This window comes from Oncorhynchus keta, chromosome 24 (assembly GCF_023373465.1).
Source record: "Oncorhynchus keta strain PuntledgeMale-10-30-2019 chromosome 24, Oket_V2, whole genome shotgun sequence".
In the NCBI taxonomy this organism is placed as follows: domain Eukaryota; kingdom Metazoa; phylum Chordata; class Actinopteri; order Salmoniformes; family Salmonidae; genus Oncorhynchus; species Oncorhynchus keta.
The window spans coordinates 44589175-44607869 of NC_068444.1; the positions used below are offsets into that span (position 1 = coordinate 44589175).

An 18695-nucleotide genomic window follows, 5' to 3' on the forward strand; every position below is an offset into this window, starting at 1 on the left:
TATCCAGAGCGACTTACAAATTGGTGCATTCACCTTATGACATCCAGTGGAACAGCCACTTTACAATAGTGCATCTAAATCTTTTAAGGGGGGGGGTGAGAAGGATTACTTTATCCTATCCTAGGTATTCCTTAAAGAGGTGGGGTTTCAGGTGTCTCCGGAAGGTGGTGATTGACTCCGCTGTCCTGGCGTCGTGAGGGAGTGGCATGTATTGTTCCACCATTGGGGGCCAGAGCAGCGAACAGTTTTGACTGGGCTGAGCGGGAACTGTACTTCCTCAGTGGTAGGGAGGTGAGCAGGCCAGAGGTGGATGAACGCAGTGCCCTTGTTTGGGTGTAGGGCCTGATCAGAGCCTGGAGGTACTGAGGTGCCGTTCCCCTCACAGCTCCGTAGGCAAGCACCATGGTCTTGTAGCGGATGCGACTTCAACTGGAAGCCAGTGGAGAGAGCGGAGGAGCGGGGTGACGTGAGAGAACTTGGGAAGGTTGAACACCAGACGGGCTGCGGCGTTCTGGATGAGTTGTAGGGGTTTAATGGCACAGGCAGGGAGCCCAGCCAACAGTGAGTTGCAGTAATCCAGACGGGAGATGACAAGTGCCTGGATTAGGACCTGCGCCGCTTCCTGTGTGAGGCAGGGTCGTACTCTGCGGATGTTGTAGAGCATGAACCTACAGGAACGGGCCACCGCCTTGATGTTAGTTGAGAACGACAGGGTGTTGTCCAGGATCACGCCAAGGTTCTTAGCGCTCTGGGAGGAGGACACAATGGAGTTGTCAACCGTGATGGCGAGATCATGGAACGGGCAGTCCTTCCCGGGAGGAAGAGCAGCTCCGTCTTGCCGAGGTTCAGCTTGAGGTGGTGATCCGTCATCCACACTGATATGTCTGCCAGACATGCAGAGATGCGATTCGCCACCTGGTCATCAGAAGGGGAAAGGAGAAGATTAATTGTGTGTCGTCTGCATAGCAATGATAGGAGAGACCATGTGAGGTTATGACAGAGCCAAGTGACTTGGTGTATAGCGAGAATAGGAGAGAGCCTAGAACAGAGCCCTGGGGGACACCAGTGGTGAGAGCGCGTGGTGAGGAGACAGATTCTCGCCACGCCACCTGGTAGGAGCGACCTGTCAGGTAGGACGCAATCCAAGCGTGGGCCGCGCCGGAGATGCCCAACTCGGAGAGGGTGGAGAGGAGGATCTGATGGTTCACAGTATCGAAGGCAGCCGATAGGTCTAGAAGGATGAGAGCAGAGGAGAGAGAGTTAGCTTTAGCAGTGCAGAGCGCCTCTGTGATACAGAGAAGAGCAGTCTCAGTTGAATTACTAGTCTTGAAACCTGACTGATTTTGATCAAGAATGTCATTCTGAGAGAGATAGCGGGAGATCTGGCTAAGGACGGCACGTTCAAGAGTTTTGGAGAGAAAAGAAAGAAGGGATACTGGTCTGTAGTTGTTGACATCGGAGGGATCGAGTGTAGGTTTTTTCAGAAGGGGTGCAACTCGCTCTCTTGAAGACGGAAGGGACGTAGCCAGCGGTCAGGGATGAGTTGATGAGCGAGGTGAGGTAAGGGAGAAGGTCTCCGGAAATGGTCTGGAGAAGAGAGGAGGGGATAGGGTCAAGCGGGCAGGTTGTTGGGCGGCCGGCCGTCACAAGACGCGAGATTTCATCTGCAGAGAGAGGGGAGAAAGAGGTCAGAGCATAGGGTAGGGCAGTGTGAGCAGAACCAGCGGTGTCATTTGACTTAGCAAACGAGGATCGGATGTCGTCGACCTTCTTTTCAAAATGGTTGACGAAGTCATCTGCAGAGAGGGATGAGGGGGGATTCAGGAGGGAGGAGAAGGTGGCAAAGAGCTTCCTAGGGTTAGAGGCAGATGCTTGGAATTTAGAGTGGTAGAAAGTGGCTTTAGCAGCAGAGACAGAGGAGACAAATGTAGAGAGGAGGGAGTGAAAGGATGCCAGGTCCGCAGGGAGGCGAGTTTTCCTCCATTTCCGCTCGGCTGCCCGGAGCCCTGTTCTGTGAGCTCGCAATGAGTCGTCGAGCCACGGAGCGGGAGGGGAGGACCGAGCCGGCCTGGAGGATAGGGGACATAGAGAGTCAAAGGATGCAGAAAGGGAGGAGAGGAGGGTTGAGGAGGCAGAATCAGGAGATAGGTTGGAGAAGGTTTGAGCAGAGGGAAGAGATGATAGGATGGAAGAGGAGAGAGTAGCGGGGCAATGGTGGGATTTGAGAGAGAGCGAAGGTTGGGACGGCGCGATACCATCCGAGTAGGGGCAGTGTGGGAAGTGTTGGATGAGAGCGAGAGGGAAAAGGATACAAGGTAGTGGTCGGAGACTTGGAGGGGAGTTGCAATGAGGTTAGTGGAAGAACAGCATCTAGTAAAGATGAGGTCGAGCGTATTGCCTGCCTTGTGAGTGTGGGGGAAGGTGAGAGGGTGAGGTCAAAAGAGGAGAGGAGTGGAAAGAAGGAGGCAGAGAGGAATGAGTCAAAGGTAGACGTGGGGAGGTTAAAGTTGCCCAGAACTGTGAGAGGTGAGCCGTCCTCAGGAAAGGAGCTTATCAAGGCATCAAGCTCATTGATGAACTCTCCGAGGGGACCTGGAGGGCGATAAATGATAAGGATGTTAAGCTTGAAAGGGCTGGTAACTGTGACAGCATGGAATTCAAAGGAGGCGATAGACAGATGGGTAAGGGGAGAAAGAGAGAATGACCACTTGGGAGAGATGAGCTTTTCCAAGACCAACCTCTCCCGGTGCCACCACCCCGCTGACCAGAAGCTCTCGGGGTGTGCGAGAACACGTGGGCGGACGAAGAGAGAGCAGTAGGAGTAGCAGTGTTATCTGTGGTGATCCATGTTTCTGTCAGTGCCAAGAAGTCGAGGGACTGGAGGGAGGCATAGGCTGAGATGAACTCTGCCTTGTTGGCCGCAGATCGGAAGTTCCAGAGGCTACCGGAGACCTGGAACTCCACGTGGGTCGTGCGCTGGGACCACCAGATTAGGTGGCCGCGGCCATGCGGTGTGGAGCGTTTGTATGGTCTGTGCAGAGAGGAGAGAACAGGGATAGACAGACACATAGTTGACAGGCTACAGAAGAGGCTACGCTAATGCAAGGAGATTGGAATGACAAGTGGACTACACGTCTCGAATGTTCAGAAAGTTAATCTTACGTAGCAAGAATCTTATTGACTAAAATGATTAAAATGATACAGTACTGCTGAAGTAGGCTAGCTGGCAGTGGCTGCGTTGTTGACTTTGTAGGCTAGCTGGCAGTGGCTGCGTTGTTGACACTACACTAATCAAGTCGTTACGTTGAGTGTAATAGTTTCTACAGTGCTGCTATTCGGGGGCTAGCTGGCTAGCTAGCAGTGTTGATTACGTTACGTTGCGTTAAAAGAACGACAATAGCTGGCTAGCTAACCTAGAAAATCGCTCTAGACTACACAATTATCTTTGATACAAAGACGTCTATGTAGCTAGCTATGAAGCTAGCTACGATCAAACAAATCAAACCGTTGTGGTGTAATGAAATGAAATGAAAATGTGATACTACCTGTGGAGCGAAGCGGAATGCGACCGGGTTGTTGAGTGCAGAAGTTCTATTCGGTAGACGTTGGCTAGCTGTTGGCTAGCTAGCAGTGTCTCCTATGTTAAGGACGACAAATAGCTGGCTAGCTAACCTCGGTAAATTAAGATAATCACTCTAAGACTACACACTCTAAACTACACAATTATCTTGGATACGAAGGCTTTCATCAAACACTGAAGATGGCAGCAAAGACAACTATGTAGCTAGCTAACACTACACTAATCAAGTCGTACAGTTGAGTGTAATAGTTTCTACAGTGCTGCTATTCGGTAGACGGTGGACGTTTGCTAGCTGGCTAGCTGCTGGGCAGATAGCAGTGTAGACTACGTTAGAGAAAATACGATAATTACGCAGTTATCTTTGATACAAAGACGGCTATGTAGCTAGCTAAGAAGAAATTGCTGAGATTAGACAAATCAAACCGTTGTACTATAATGAAATGTAATGAAATGTAATGAAAAGTTATACTACCTGCGGAGCGAAGTGCGGATGAGACCGCTCGCTCCAACCCGGAAGTAAAAAATAAATAAAAAAAATACAGTTTTTTAAGGTAATTTGCCACGTAAGTATTACAGGATAAGGTGGCCGAGTGGTTAAGGCGATGGACTGCTAATCCATTGTGCTCTGCATGCATGTGTTCGAATCCCATCCTCATTGTGTAACCGACAGCACAGGACTTGGTGTCTTAGTGGTGAAGGCGATGAACGACATGTGTGGATCAAAACACCAACCTCTTCACAAAACATACTTCCTCTCTTGCATGGCCCCACATGAATATAGAATCCCTCCACAATCCTAGAGAAACTGATAAGATTCATGAATTGAAGAATAGCTTTTCCAAGGGCAATGGTGTGATTTGATCCGACACCTCAACACACCGCATCAAGCACTTGAGACAACTCGGCCTGACAACAGATTTGTTAAATGTCTCGATGGGATCGACACATGGCTCTGCCATTGCTCTGCCTAACTTTCATAGATTTCATTCAAGGGTTTCGATATAGCAACTACAGTTTTTTCAGGTCATTTGCCAGACAGCTATTACAGGATGAGGTGGCCGAGTGGTTAAGGCGATGGACTGCTAATCCATTGTGCTCTGCATGCATGGGTTTGAATCCCATCCTCATCGTGTAACCAGTACAATTCTGTACTTTATTATGGCATTGGAAGATTTTGACTTTCACAAACACTGGTAAGATGGCCGACTGCTACCGCGAGAGCACAGGAATTGGTATCTTAGTGGTGAAGGCGATGAACTACATGTGTGGATCAAAACACCAACCTCTTCACAAAACATACTTCCTCTCTTGCATGGCCCACATGAATATAGAATCCCTCCACAATCCTAGAGAAACTGATAAGATTCATGAATTGAAGAATAGCTTTTCCAAGGGCAACCTTAATGGTGTGATTTGATCCGACACCTCAACACACCGCGTCAAGCACTTGAGACAACTCGGCCTGACAACAGATTTGTTAAATGTCTCGATGGGATCGACACATGTCTCTGCCATTGCTCTGCCTAACTTTCATAGATTTCATTCAAGGGTTTCGATACAGCAACTACATGGTCCTTCTGTAGCTCAGTTGGTAGAGCATGGCGCTTGTAACGCCAGGGTAGTGGGTTCGATTCCCGGGACCACCCATACGTAGAATGTATGCACACATGACTGTAAGTCGCTTTGGATAAAAGCGTCTGCTAAATGGCATATATTATTATTATTATTATTATTATATTATTACAGTTTTTTAAGGTCATTTGCCAGATAAGTATAACAGGATGTGGTGGCCGAGTGGTTAAGGCGATGGACTGCTAATCCATTGTGCTCTGCATGCATGGGTTCGAATCCCATCCTCATTGTGTAACCAGTACAATTCTGTACTTTATTATGGCATTGGAAGGTTTTGACTTTAACAAACACTGGTAAGATGGCCGACTGCCACCGCGAGAGCACAGGAATTGGTATCTTAGTGGTGAAGGCGATGAACTACATGTGTGGATCAAAACACCAACCTCTTCACAAAACATACTTCCTCTCTTGCCTGGACCCACATGAATATAGAATCCCTCCACAATCCTAGAGAAACTGATAAGATTCATGTATTGAAGAATAGCTTTTCCAGGGGCAACCTCAATGCTGGGATTTGAACCGACACCTCAACACACCGCATCAAGCACTTGAGGCAACTCGGCCTGACAACAGATTTGTTAAATGTCTCGATGGGATCGACACATGGCTCTGCCATTGCTCTGCCTAACTTTCATAGATTTCATTCAAGGGTTTCGATACAGCAACTACAGTTTTTTAAGGTCATTTGCCAGGTAGTTATTACAGGATGAGGTGGCCGAGTGGTTAAGGCGATGGACTGCTAATCCATTGTGCTCTGCATGCATGGGTTCGAATCCCATCCTCATCGTGTAACCATGTCAATTCTGTACTTTATTATGGCATTGGAAGATTTTGACTTTCACAAACACTGGTAAGATGGCCGACTGCCACCGCGAGAGCACAGGAATTGGTATCTTAGTGGTGAAGGCGATGAACTACATGTGTGGATCAAAACACCAACCTCTTCACAAAACATACTTCCTCTCTTGCATGGCCCCACATGAATATAGGGCAATCCCTCCACAATCCTAGAGAAACTGATAAGATTCATGAATTGAAGAATAGCTTTTCCAAGGGCAACCTCAATGGTGTGATTTGATCCGACACCTCAACACACAGCATCAAGCACTTGAGACAACTCGGCCTGACAACAGATTTGTTAAATGTCTCGATGGGATCGACACATGGCTCTGCCATTGCTCTGCCTAACTTTCATAGATTTCATTCAAGGGTTTCGATACAGCAACTACAGTTTTTTAAGGTAATTTGCCAGATAGGTATTACAGGATGAGGTGGCCGAGTGGTTAAGGCGATGGACTGCTAATCCATTGTGCTCTGCATGCATGGGTTCTAATCCCATCCTCATCGTGTAACCAGTACAATTCTGTGCTTTATTATGGCATTGGAAGATTTTGACTTTCACAAACACTGGTAAGATGGCCGACTGCCACCGCGAGAGCACAGGAATTGGTATCTTAGTGGTGAAGGCGATGAACTACATGTGTGGATCAAAACACCAACCTCTTCACAAAACATACTTCCTCTCTTGCATGGCCCCACATGAATATAGAATCCCTCCACAATCCTAGAGAAACTGATAAGATTCATGAATTGAAGAATAGCTTTTCCAAGGGCAACCTCAATGCTGGGATTTGAACCGACACCTCAACACACCGCATCAAGCACTTGAGGCAACTCGGCCTGACAACAGATTTGTTAAATGTCTCGATTGGATCGACACATGGCCCTGCCATTGCTCTGCCTAACTTTCATAGATTTCATTCAAGGGTTTCGATACAGCAACTACAGTTTTGTAAGGTAATTTGCCAGATAGGTATTACAGGATGAGGTGGCCGAGTGGTTAAGGCGATGGACTGCTAATCCATTGTGCTCTGCATGCATGGGTTCGAATCCCATCCTCATCGTGTAACCAGTACAATTCTGTGCTTTATTATGGCATTGGAAGATTTTGACTTTCACAAACACTGGTAAGATGGCCGACTGCCACCGCGAGAGCACAGGAATTGGTATCTTAGTGGTGAAGGCGATGAACTACATGTGTGGATCAAAACACCAACCTCTTCACAAAACATACTTCCTCTCTTGCATGGCCCCACATGAATATAGAATCCCTCCACAATCCTAGAGAAACTGATAAGATTCATGAATTGAAGAATAGCTTTTCCAAGGGCAACCTCAATGCTGGGATTTGAACCGACACCTCAACACACCGCATCAAGCACTTGAGGCAACTCGGCCTGACAACAGATTTGTTAAATGTCTCGATTGGATCGACACATGGCCCTGCCATTGCTCTGCCTAACTTTCATAGATTTCATTCAAGGGTTTCGATACAGCAACTACAGTTTTTTAAGGTCATTTGCCAGATAGGTATTACAGGATGAGGTGGCCGAGTGGTTAAGGCGATGGACTGCTAATCCATTGTGCTCTGCATGCATGGGTTCGAATCCCATCCTCATCGTGTAACCAGTACAATTCTGTACTTTATTATGGCATTGGAAGATTTTGACTTTCACAAACACTGGTAAGATGGCCGACTGCCACCGCGACAGCACAGGACTTGGTGAAGGCGATGAACTACATGTGTGGATCAAAACACCAACCTCTTCACAAAACATACTTCCTCTCTTGCATGGCCCCACATGAATATAGAATCCCTCCACAATCCTAGAGAAACTGATAAGATTCATGAATTGAAGAATAGCTTTTCCAAGGGCAATGGTGTGATTTGATCCGACACCTCAACACACCGCATCAAGCACTTGAGACAACTCGGCCTGACAACAGATTTGTTAAATGTCTCGATGGGATCGACACATGGCTCTGCCATTGCTCTGCCTAACTTTCATAGATTTCATTCAAGGGTTTCGATACAGCAACTACAGTTTTTTAAGGTCATTTGCCAGATAGGTATTACAGGATGAGGTGGCCGAGTGGTTAAGGCGATGGACTGCTAATCCATTGTGCTCTGCATGCATGGGTTCGAATCCCATCCTCATCGTGTAACCATGACAATTCTGTACTTTATTATGGCATTGGAAGATTTTGACTTTCACAAACACTGGTAAGATGGCCGACTGCCACCGCGAGAGCACAGGAATTGGTATCTTAGTGGTGAAGGCGATGAACTACATGTGTGGATCAAAACACCAACCTCTTCACAAAACATACTTCCTCTCTTGCATGGCCCCACATGAATATAGAATCCCTCCACAATCCTAGAGAAACTGATAAGATTCATGAATTGAAGAATAGCTTTTCCAAGGGCAACCTCAATGCTGGGATTTGAACCGACACCTCAACACACCGCATCAAGCACTTGAGGCAACTCGGCCTGACAACAGATTTGTTAAATGTCTCGATTGGATCGACACATGGCCCTGCCATTGCTCTGCCTAACTTTCATAGATTTCATTCAAGGGTTTCGATACAGCAACTACAGTTTTTTAAGGTCATTTGCCACGTAAGTATTACAGGATGAGGTGGCCGAGTGGTTAAGGCGATGGACTGCTAATCCATTGTGCTCTGCATGCATGGGTTCGAATCCCATCCTCATCGTGTAACCAGTATAATTCTGTACTTAATTATGGCATTGGAAGATTTTGACTTTCACAAACACTGGTAAGATGGCCGACTGCCACTGCGACAGCACAGGACTTGGTGAAGGCGATGAACTACATGTGTGGATCAAAACACCAACCTCTTCACAAAACATACTTCCTCTCTTGCATGGCCCCACATGAATATAGAATCCCTCCACAATCCTAGAGAAACTGATAAGATTCATGAATTGAAGAATAGCTTTTCCAAGGGCAACCTCAATGGTGTGATTTGATCCGACACCTCAACACACAGCATCAAGCACTTGAGACAACTCGGCCTGACAACAGATTTGTTAAATGTCTCGATGGGATCGACACATGGCTCTGCCATTGCTCTGCCTAACTTTCATAGATTTCATTCAAGGGTTTCGATACAGCAACTACAGTTTTTAAGGTCATTTGCCAGATAGGTATTACAGGATGAGGTGGCCGAGTGGTTAAGGCGATGGACTGCTAATCCATTGTGCTCTGCATGCATGGGTTCGAATCCCATCCTCATCGTGTAACCAGTACAATTCTGTACTTTATTATGGCATTGGAAGATTTTGACTTTCACAAACACTGGTAAGATGGCCGACTGCCACCGCGAGAGCACAGGAATTGGTATCTTAGTGGTGAGGCGATGAACTACATGTGTGGATCAAAACACCAACCTCTTCACAAAACATACTTCCTCTCTTGCATGGCCCCACATGAATATAGAATCCCTCCACAATCCTAGAGAAACTGATAAGATTCATGAATTGAAGAATAGCTTTTCCAAGGGCAACCTCAATGGTGTGATTTGATCCGACACCTCAACACACAGCATCAAGCACTTGAGACAACTCGGCCTGACAACAGATTTGTTAAATGTCTCGATGGGATCGACACATGGCTCTGCCATTGCTCTGCCTAACTTTCATAGATTTCATTCAAGGGTTTCGATACAGCAACTACAGTTTTTTAAGGTCATTTGCCAGGTAGTTATTACAGGATGAGGTGGCCGAGTGGTTAAGGCGATGGACTGCTAATCCATTGTGCTCTGCATGCATGGGTTCGAATCCCATCCTCATCGTGTAACCATGACAATTCTGTACTTTATTATGGCATTGGAAGATTTTGACTTTCACAAACACTGGTAAGATGGCCGACTGCCACCGCGAGAGCACAGGAATTGGTATCTTAGTGGTGAAGGCGATGAACTACATGTGTGGATCAAAACACCAACCTCTTCACAAAACATACTTCCTCTCTTGCATGGCCCCACATGAATATAGAATCCCTCCACAATCCTAGAGAAACTGATAAGATTCATGAATTGAAGAATAGCTTTTCCAAGGGCAACCTCAATGGTGTGATTTGATCCGACACCTCAACACACAGCATCAAGCACTTGAGACAACTCGGCCTGACAACAGATTTGTTAAATGTCTCGATGGGATCGACACATGGCTCTGCCATTGCTCTGCCTAACTTTCATAGATTTCATTCAAGGGTTTCGATACAGCAACTACAGTTTTTTAAGGTCATTTGCCAGATAGGTATTACAGGATGAGGTGGCCGAGTGGTTAAGGCGATGGACTGCTAATCCATTGTGCTCTGCATGCATGGGTTCGAATCCCATCCTCATCGTGTAACCAGTACAATTCTGTACTTTATTATGGCATTGGAAGATTTTGACTTTCACAAACACTGGTAAGATGGCCGACTGCCACCGCGAGAGCACAGGAATTGGTATCTTAGTGGTGAAGGCGATGAACTACATGTGTGGATCAAAACACCAACCTCTTCACAAAACATACTTCCTCTCTTGCATGGCCCCACATGAATATAGAATCCCTCCACAATCCGAGAGAAACTGATAAGATTCATGAATTGAAGAATAGCTTTTCCAAGGGCAACCTCAATGGTGTGATTTGATCCGACACCTCAACACACAGCATCAAGCACTTGAGACAACTCGGCCTGACAACAGATTTGTTAAATGTCTAGATGGGATCGACACATGGCTCTGCCATTGCTCTGCCTAACTTTCATAGATTTCATTCAAGGGTTTCGATACAGCGACTACAGTTTTTTAAGGTAATTTGCCAGATAGGTATTACAGGATGAGGTGGCCGAGTGGTTAAGGCGATGGACTGCTAATCCATTGTGCTCTGCATGCATGGGTTCTAATCCCATCCTCATCGTGTAACCAGTACAATTCTGTGCTTTATTATGGCATTGGAAGATTTTGACTTTCACAAACACTGGTAAGATGGCCGACTGCCACCGCGAGAGCACAGGAATTGGTATCTTAGTGGTGAAGGCGATGAACTACATGTGTGGATCAAAACACCAACCTCTTCACAAAACATACTTCCTCTCTTGCATGGCCCCACATGAATATAGAATCCCTCCACAATCCTAGAGAAACTGATAAGATTCATGAATTGAAGAATAGCTTTTCCAAGGGCAACCTCAATGCTGGGATTTGAACCGACACCTCAACACACCGCATCAAGCACTTGAGGCAACTCGGCCTGACAACAGATTTGTTAAATGTCTCGATTGGATCGACACATGGCCCTGCCATTGCTCTGCCTAACTTTCATAGATTTCATTCAAGGGTTTCGATACAGCAACTACAGTTTTGTAAGGTAATTTGCCAGATAGGTATTACAGGATGAGGTGGCCGAGTGGTTAAGGCGATGGACTGCTAATCCATTGTGCTCTGCATGCATGGGTTCGAATCCCATCCTCATCGTGTAACCAGTACAATTCTGTGCTTTATTATGGCATTGGAAGATTTTGACTTTCACAAACACTGGTAAGATGGCCGACTGCCACCGCGAGAGCACAGGAATTGGTATCTTAGTGGTGAAGGCGATGAACTACATGTGTGGATCAAAACACCAACCTCTTCACAAAACATACTTCCTCTCTTGCATGGCCCCACATGAATATAGAATCCCTCCACAATCCTAGAGAAACTGATAAGATTCATGAATTGAAGAATAGCTTTTCCAAGGGCAACCTCAATGCTGGGATTTGAACCGACACCTCAACACACCGCATCAAGCACTTGAGACAACTCGGCCTGACAACAGATTTGTTAAATGTCTCGATGGGATCGACACATGGCTCTGCCATTGCTCTGCCTAACTTTCATAGATTTCATTCAAGGGTTTCGATACAGCAACTACAGTTTTTAAGGTCATTTGCCAGATAGGTATTACAGGATGAGGTGGCCGAGTGGTTAAGGCGATGGACTGCTAATCCATTGTGCTCTGCATGCATGGGTTCGAATCCCATCCTCATCGTGTAACCAGTACAATTCTGTACTTTATTATGGCATTGGAAGATTTTGACTTTCACAAACACTGGTAAGATGGCCGACTGCCACCGCGAGAGCACAGGAATTGGTATCTTAGTGGTGAAGGCGATGAACTACATGTGTGGATCAAAACACCAACCTCTTCACAAAACATACTTCCTCTCTTGCATGGCCCCACATGAATATAGAATCTCTCCACAATCCTAGAGAAACTGATAAGATTCATGAATTGAAGAATAGCTTTTCCAAGGGCAACCTCAATGGTGTGATTTGATCCGACACCTCAACACACCGCATCAAGCACTTGAGACAACTCGGCCTGACAACAGATTTGTTAAATGTCTAGATGGGATCGACACATGGCTCTGCCATTGCTCTGCCTAACTTTCATAGATTTCATTCAAGGGTTTCGATACAGCAACTACAGTTTTTTAAGGTCATTTGCCAGATAAGTATTACAGCATGAGGTGGCCGAGTGGTTAAGGCGATGGACTGCTAATCCATTGTGCTCTGCATGCATGGGTTCGAATCCCATCCTCATCGTGTAACCAGTATAATTCTGTACTTAATTATGGCATTGGAAGATTTTGACTTTCACAAACACTGGTAAGATGGCCGACTGCCACTGCGACAGCACAGGAATTGGTATCTTAGTGGTGAAGGCGATGAACTACATGTGTGGATCAAAACACCAACCTCTTCACAAAACATACTTCCTCTCTTGCATGGCCCCACATGAATATAGAATCCCTCCACAATCCTAGAGAAACTGATAAGATTCATGAATTGAAGAATAGCTTTTCCAAGGGCAACCTCAATGCTGGGATTTGATCCGACACCTCAACACACCGCATCAAGCACTTGAGACAACTCGGCCTGACAACAGATTTGTTAAATGTCTCGATGGGATCGACACATGGCTCTGCCATTGCTCTGCCTAACTTTCATAGATTTCATTCAAGGGTTTCGATACAGCAACTACAGTTTTTAAGGTCATTTGCCAGATAGTATTACAGGATGAGGTGGCCGAGTGGTTAAGGCGATGGACTGCTAATCCATTGTGCTCTGCATGCATGGGTTCGAATCCCATCCTCATCGTGTAACCAGTACAATTCTGTACTTTATTATGGCATTGGAAGATTTTGACTTTCACAAACACTGGTAAGATGGCCGACTGCCACCGCGAGAGCACAGGAATTGGTATCTTAGTGGTGAAGGCGATGAACTACATGTGTGGATCAAAACACCAACCTCTTCACAAAACATACTTCCTCTCTTGCATGGCCCCACATGAATATAGAATCCCTCCACAATCCTAGAGAAACTGATAAGATTCATGAATTGAAGAATAGCTTTTCCAAGGGCAACCTCAATGGTGTGATTTGATCCGACACCTCAACACACAGCATCAAGCACTTGAGACAACTCGGCCTGACAACAGATTTGTTAAATGTCTCGATGGGATCGACACATGGCTCTGCCATTGCTCTGCCTAACTTTCATAGATTTCATTCAAGGGTTTCGATACAGCAACTACAGTTTTTAAGGTCATTTGCCAGATAGGTATTACAGGATGAGGTGGCCGAGTGGTTAAGGCGATGGACTGCTAATCCATTGTGCTCTGCATGCATGGGTTCGAATCCCATCCTCATCGTGTAACCAGTACAATTCTGTGCTTTATTATGGCATTGGAAGATTTTGACTTTCACAAACACTGGTAAGATGGCCGACTGCCACCGCGAGAGCACAGGAATTGGTATCTTAGTGGTGAAGGCGATGAACTACATGTGTGGATCAAAACACCAACCTCTTCACAAAACATACTTCCTCTCTTGCATGGCCCCACATGAATATAGAATCCCTCCACAATCCTAGAGAAACTGATAAGATTCATGTATTGAAGAATAGCTTTTCCAGGGGCAACCTCAATGCTGGGATTTGAACCGACACCTCAACACACCGCATCAAGCACTTGAGGCAACTCGGCCTGACAACAGATTTGTTAAATGTCTCGATTGGATCGACACATGGCCCTGCCATTGCTCTGCCTAACTTTCATAGATTTCATTCAAGGGTTTCGATACAGCAACTACAGTTTTTTAAGGTCATTTGCCACGTAAGTATTACAGGATGAGGTGGCCGAGTGGTTAAGGCGATGGACTGCTAATCCATTGTGCTCTGCATGCATGGGTTCGAATCCCATCCTCATCGTGTAACCAGTGTAATTCTGTACTTAATTATGGCATTGAAGATTTTGACTTTCACAAACACTTGTAAGATGGCCGACTGCCACCGCGACAGCACAGGACTTGGTGAAGGCGATGAACTACATGTGTGGATCAAAACACCAACCTCTTCACAAAACATACTTCCTCTCTTGCATGGCCCCACATGAATATAGAATCCCTCCACAATCCTAGAGAAACTGATAAGATTCATGAATTGAAGAATAGCTTTTCCAAGGGCAACCTCAATGGTGTGATTTGATCCGACACCTCAACACACCGCATCAAGCACTTGAGACAACTCGGCCTGACAACAGATTTGTTAAATGTCTCGATGGGATCGACACATGGCTCTGCCATTGCTCTGCCTAACTTTCATAGATTTCATTCAAGGGTTTCGATACAGCAACTACAGTTTTTAAGGTCATTTGCCAGATAGGTATTACAGGATGAGGTGGCCGAGTGGTTAAGGCGATGGACTGCTAATCCATTGTGCTCTGCATGCATGGGTTCGAATCCCATCCTCATCGTGTAACCAGTACAATTCTGTACTTTATTATGGCATTGGAAGATTTTGACTTTCACAAACACTGGTAAGATGGCCGACTGCCACCGCGAGAGCACAGGAATTGGTATCTTAGTGGTGAAGGCGATGAACTACATGTGTGGATCAAAACACCAACCTCTTCACAAAACATACTTCCTCTCTTGCATGGCCCCACATGAATATAGAATCCCTCCACAATCCTAGAGAAACTGATAAGATTCATGAATTGAAGAATAGCTTTTCCAAGGGCAACCTCAATGGTGTGATTTGATCCGACACCTCAACACACAGCATCAAGCACTTGAGACAACTCGGCCTGACAACAGATTTGTTAAATGTCTCGATGGGATCGACACATGGCTCTGCCATTGCTCTGCCTAACTTTCATAGATTTCATTCAAGGGTTTCGATACAGCAACTACAGTTTTTTAAGGTCATTTGCCAGATAGTATTACAGGATGAGGTGGCCGAGTGGTTAAGGCGATGGACTGCTAATCCATTGTGCTCTGCATGCATGGGTTCGAATCCCATCCTCATCGTGTAACCAGTATAATTCTGTACTTAATTATGGCATTGGAAGATTTTGACTTTCACAAACACTGGTAAGATGGCCGACTGCCACCGCGAGAGCACAGGAATTGGTATCTTAGTGGTGAAGGCGATGAACTACATGTGCGGATCAAAACACCAACCTCTTCACAAAACATACTTCCTCTCTTGCATGGCCCCACATGAATATAGAATCCCTCCACAATCCTAGAGAAACTGATAAGATTCATGAATTGAAGAATAGCTTTTCCAAGGGCAACCTCAATGCTGGGATTTGAACCGACACCTCAACACACCGCATCAAGCACTTGAGGCAACTCGGCCTGACAACAGATTTGTTAAATGTCTCGATGGGATCGACACATGGCTCTGCCATTGCTCTGCCTAACTTTCATAGATTTCATTCAAGGGTTTCGATACAGCAACTACAGTTTTTTAAGGTCATTTGCCAGGTAGTTATTACAGGATGAGGTGGCCGAGTGGTTAAGGCGATGGACTGCTAATCCATTGTGCTCTGCATGCATGGGTTCGAATCCCATCCTCATCGTGTCACCAGTACAATTCTGTACTTTATTATGGCATTGGAAGATTTTGACTTTCACAAACACTGGTAAGATGGCCGACTGCCACCGCGAGAGCACAGGAATTGGTATCTTAGTGGTGAAGGCGATGAACTACATGTGTGGATCAAAACACCAACCTCTTCACAAAACATACTTCCTCTCTTGCATGGCCCCACATGAATATAGAATCCCTCCACAATCCTAGAGAAACTGATAAGATTCATGAATTGAAGAATAGCTTTTCCAAGGGCAACCTCAATGGTGTGATTTGATCCGACACCTCAACACACAGCATCAAGCACTTGAGACAACTCGGCCTGACAACAGATTTGTTAAATGTCTCGATGGGATCGACACATGGCTCTGCCATTGCTCTGCCTAACTTTCATAGATTTCATTCAAGGGTTTCGATACAGCAACTACAGTTGTTTAAGGTCATTTGCCAGATAGGTATTACAGCATGAGGTGGCCGAGTGGTTAAGGCGATGGACTGCTAATCCATTGTGCTCTGCATGCATGGGTTCGAATCCCATCGTGTCACCAGTACAATTCTGTACTTTATTATGGCATTGGAAGATTTTGACTTTCACAAACACTGGTAAGATGGCCGACTGCCACCGCGAGAGCACAGGAATTGGTATCTTAGTGGTGAAGGCGATGAACTACATGTGTGGATCAAAACACCAACCTCTTCACAAAACATACTTCCTCTCTTGCATGGCCCCACATGAATATAGAATCCCTCCACAATCCTAGAGAAACTGATAAGATTCATGAATTGAAGAATAGCTTTTCCAAGGGCAACCTCAATGCTGGGATTTGATCCGACACCTCAACACACAGCATCAAGCACTTGAGACAACTCGGCCTGACAACAGATTTGTTAAATGTCTCGATGGGATCGACACATGGCTCTGCCATTGCTCTGCCTAACTTTCATAGATTTCATTCAAGGGTTTCGATACAGCAACTACAGTTTTTTAAGGTCATTTGCCAGATAGGTATTACAGGATGAGGTGGCCGAGTGGTTAAGGCGATGGACTGCTAATCCATTGTGCTCTGCATGCATGGGTTCGAATCCCATCCTCATCGTGTAACCAGTACAATTCTGTACTTTATTATGGCATTGGAAGATTTTGACTTTCACAAACACTGGTAAGATGGCCGACTGCCACCGCGAGAGCACAGGAATTGGTATCTTAGTGGTGAAGGCGATGAACTACATGTGTGGATCAAAACACCAACCTCTTCACAAAACATACTTCCTCTCTTGCATGGCCCCACATGAATATAGAATCCCTCCACAATCCTAGAGAAACTGATAAGATTCATGAATTGAAGAATAGCTTTTCCAAGGGCAACCTCAATGGTGTGATTTGATCCGACACCTCAACACACAGCATCAAGCACTTGAGACAACTCGGCCTGACAACAGATTTGTTAAATGTCTCGATGGGATCGACACATGGCTCTGCCATTGCTCTGCCTAACTTTCATAGATTTCATTCAAGGGTTTCGATACAGCAACTACAGTTTTTTAAGGTCATTTGCCACGTAAGTATTACAGGATGAGGTGGCCGAGTGGTTAAGGCGATGGACTGCTAATCCATTGTGCTCTGCATGCATGGGTTCGAATCCCATCCTCATCGTGTAACCAGTACAATTCTGTGCTTTATTATGGCATTGGAAGATTTTGACTTTCACAAACACTGGTAAGATGGCCGACTGCCACCGCGACAGCACAGGACTTGGTGAAGGCGATGAACTACATGTGTGGATCAAAACACCAACCTCTTCACAAAACATACTTCCTCTCTTGCATGGCCCCACATGAATATAGAATCCCTCCACAATCCTAGAGAAACTGATAAGATTCATGAATTGAATAATAGCTTTTCCAAGGGCAACCTCAATGCTGGGATTTGATCCGACACCTCAACACACCGCATCAAGCACTTGAGACAACTCGGCCTGACAACAGATTTGTTAAATGTCTCGATGGGATCGACACATGGCTCTGCCATTGCTCTGCCTAACTTTCATAGATTTCATTCAAGGGTTTCGATACAGCAACTACAGTTTTTTAAGGTCATTTGCCAGATAGGTATTACAGGATGAGGTGGCCGAGTGGTTAAGGCGATGGACTGCTAATCCATTGTGCTCTGCATGCATGGGTTCGAATCCCATCCTCATCGTGTAACCAGTACAATTCTGTACTTTATTATGGCATTGGAAGATTTTGACTTTCACAAACACTGGTAAGATGGCCGACTGCCACCGCGAGAGCACAGGAATTGGTATCTTAGTGGTGAAGGCGATGAACTACATGTGTGGATCAAAACACCAACCTCTTCACAAAACATACTTCCTCTCTTGCATGGCCCCACATGAATATAGAATCCCTCCACAATCCTAGAGAAACTGATAAGATTCATGTATTGAAGAATAGCTTTTCCAGGGGCAACCTCAATGCTGGGATTTGAACCGACACCTCAACACACCGCATCAAGCACTTGAGACAACTCGGCCTGACAACAGATTTGTTAAATGTCTCGATGGGATCGACACATGGCTCTGCCATTGCTCTGCCTAACTTTCATAGATTTCATTCAAGGGTTTCGATACAGCAACTACAGTTGTTTAAGGTCATTTGCCAGATAGGTATTACAGCATGAGGTGGCCGAGTGGTTAAGGCGATG

The 18695-nt window shown here is 45.7% G+C and overlaps 19 non-coding genes across 19 annotated transcripts; all 19 read left to right on the forward strand.

Annotated features, from left to right (window-relative positions):
- The first annotated feature begins 5917 nt into the window (after window positions 1-5917).
- Window positions 5918-5999, forward strand: trnas-gcu (transfer RNA serine (anticodon GCU)). The gene has a single exon. It is a non-coding gene; the product is annotated as a tRNA-Ser (tRNA).
- Window positions 6000-7034: 1035 nt separating this feature from the next.
- trnas-gcu (transfer RNA serine (anticodon GCU)) lies at window positions 7035-7116 on the forward strand. Its single transcript has one exon. It is a non-coding gene; the product is annotated as a tRNA-Ser (tRNA).
- A 475-nt stretch (window positions 7117-7591) lies between these two features.
- On the forward strand, window positions 7592-7673 carry trnas-gcu (transfer RNA serine (anticodon GCU)). The gene has a single exon. It is a non-coding gene; the product is annotated as a tRNA-Ser (tRNA).
- A 458-nt stretch (window positions 7674-8131) lies between these two features.
- trnas-gcu (transfer RNA serine (anticodon GCU)) lies at window positions 8132-8213 on the forward strand. The gene has a single exon. It is a non-coding gene; the product is annotated as a tRNA-Ser (tRNA).
- Window positions 8214-8688: 475 nt separating this feature from the next.
- trnas-gcu (transfer RNA serine (anticodon GCU)) lies at window positions 8689-8770 on the forward strand. The gene has a single exon. It is a non-coding gene; the product is annotated as a tRNA-Ser (tRNA).
- Window positions 8771-9233: 463 nt separating this feature from the next.
- On the forward strand, window positions 9234-9315 carry trnas-gcu (transfer RNA serine (anticodon GCU)). The gene has a single exon. It is a non-coding gene; the product is annotated as a tRNA-Ser (tRNA).
- A 474-nt stretch (window positions 9316-9789) lies between these two features.
- Window positions 9790-9871, forward strand: trnas-gcu (transfer RNA serine (anticodon GCU)). Its single transcript has one exon. It is a non-coding gene; the product is annotated as a tRNA-Ser (tRNA).
- Window positions 9872-10346: 475 nt separating this feature from the next.
- Window positions 10347-10428, forward strand: trnas-gcu (transfer RNA serine (anticodon GCU)). Its single transcript has one exon. It is a non-coding gene; the product is annotated as a tRNA-Ser (tRNA).
- Window positions 10429-11460: 1032 nt separating this feature from the next.
- trnas-gcu (transfer RNA serine (anticodon GCU)) lies at window positions 11461-11542 on the forward strand. The gene has a single exon. It is a non-coding gene; the product is annotated as a tRNA-Ser (tRNA).
- Window positions 11543-12016: 474 nt separating this feature from the next.
- trnas-gcu (transfer RNA serine (anticodon GCU)) lies at window positions 12017-12098 on the forward strand. Its single transcript has one exon. It is a non-coding gene; the product is annotated as a tRNA-Ser (tRNA).
- Window positions 12099-13128: 1030 nt separating this feature from the next.
- On the forward strand, window positions 13129-13210 carry trnas-gcu (transfer RNA serine (anticodon GCU)). Its single transcript has one exon. It is a non-coding gene; the product is annotated as a tRNA-Ser (tRNA).
- A 474-nt stretch (window positions 13211-13684) lies between these two features.
- On the forward strand, window positions 13685-13766 carry trnas-gcu (transfer RNA serine (anticodon GCU)). Its single transcript has one exon. It is a non-coding gene; the product is annotated as a tRNA-Ser (tRNA).
- Window positions 13767-14241: 475 nt separating this feature from the next.
- trnas-gcu (transfer RNA serine (anticodon GCU)) lies at window positions 14242-14323 on the forward strand. The gene has a single exon. It is a non-coding gene; the product is annotated as a tRNA-Ser (tRNA).
- Window positions 14324-14785: 462 nt separating this feature from the next.
- On the forward strand, window positions 14786-14867 carry trnas-gcu (transfer RNA serine (anticodon GCU)). The gene has a single exon. It is a non-coding gene; the product is annotated as a tRNA-Ser (tRNA).
- A 474-nt stretch (window positions 14868-15341) lies between these two features.
- Window positions 15342-15423, forward strand: trnas-gcu (transfer RNA serine (anticodon GCU)). Its single transcript has one exon. It is a non-coding gene; the product is annotated as a tRNA-Ser (tRNA).
- Window positions 15424-15898: 475 nt separating this feature from the next.
- trnas-gcu (transfer RNA serine (anticodon GCU)) lies at window positions 15899-15980 on the forward strand. Its single transcript has one exon. It is a non-coding gene; the product is annotated as a tRNA-Ser (tRNA).
- Window positions 15981-17006: 1026 nt separating this feature from the next.
- Window positions 17007-17088, forward strand: trnas-gcu (transfer RNA serine (anticodon GCU)). Its single transcript has one exon. It is a non-coding gene; the product is annotated as a tRNA-Ser (tRNA).
- A 475-nt stretch (window positions 17089-17563) lies between these two features.
- trnas-gcu (transfer RNA serine (anticodon GCU)) lies at window positions 17564-17645 on the forward strand. Its single transcript has one exon. It is a non-coding gene; the product is annotated as a tRNA-Ser (tRNA).
- Window positions 17646-18109: 464 nt separating this feature from the next.
- Window positions 18110-18191, forward strand: trnas-gcu (transfer RNA serine (anticodon GCU)). The gene has a single exon. It is a non-coding gene; the product is annotated as a tRNA-Ser (tRNA).
- The last annotated feature ends 504 nt before the right edge of the window (window positions 18192-18695 follow it).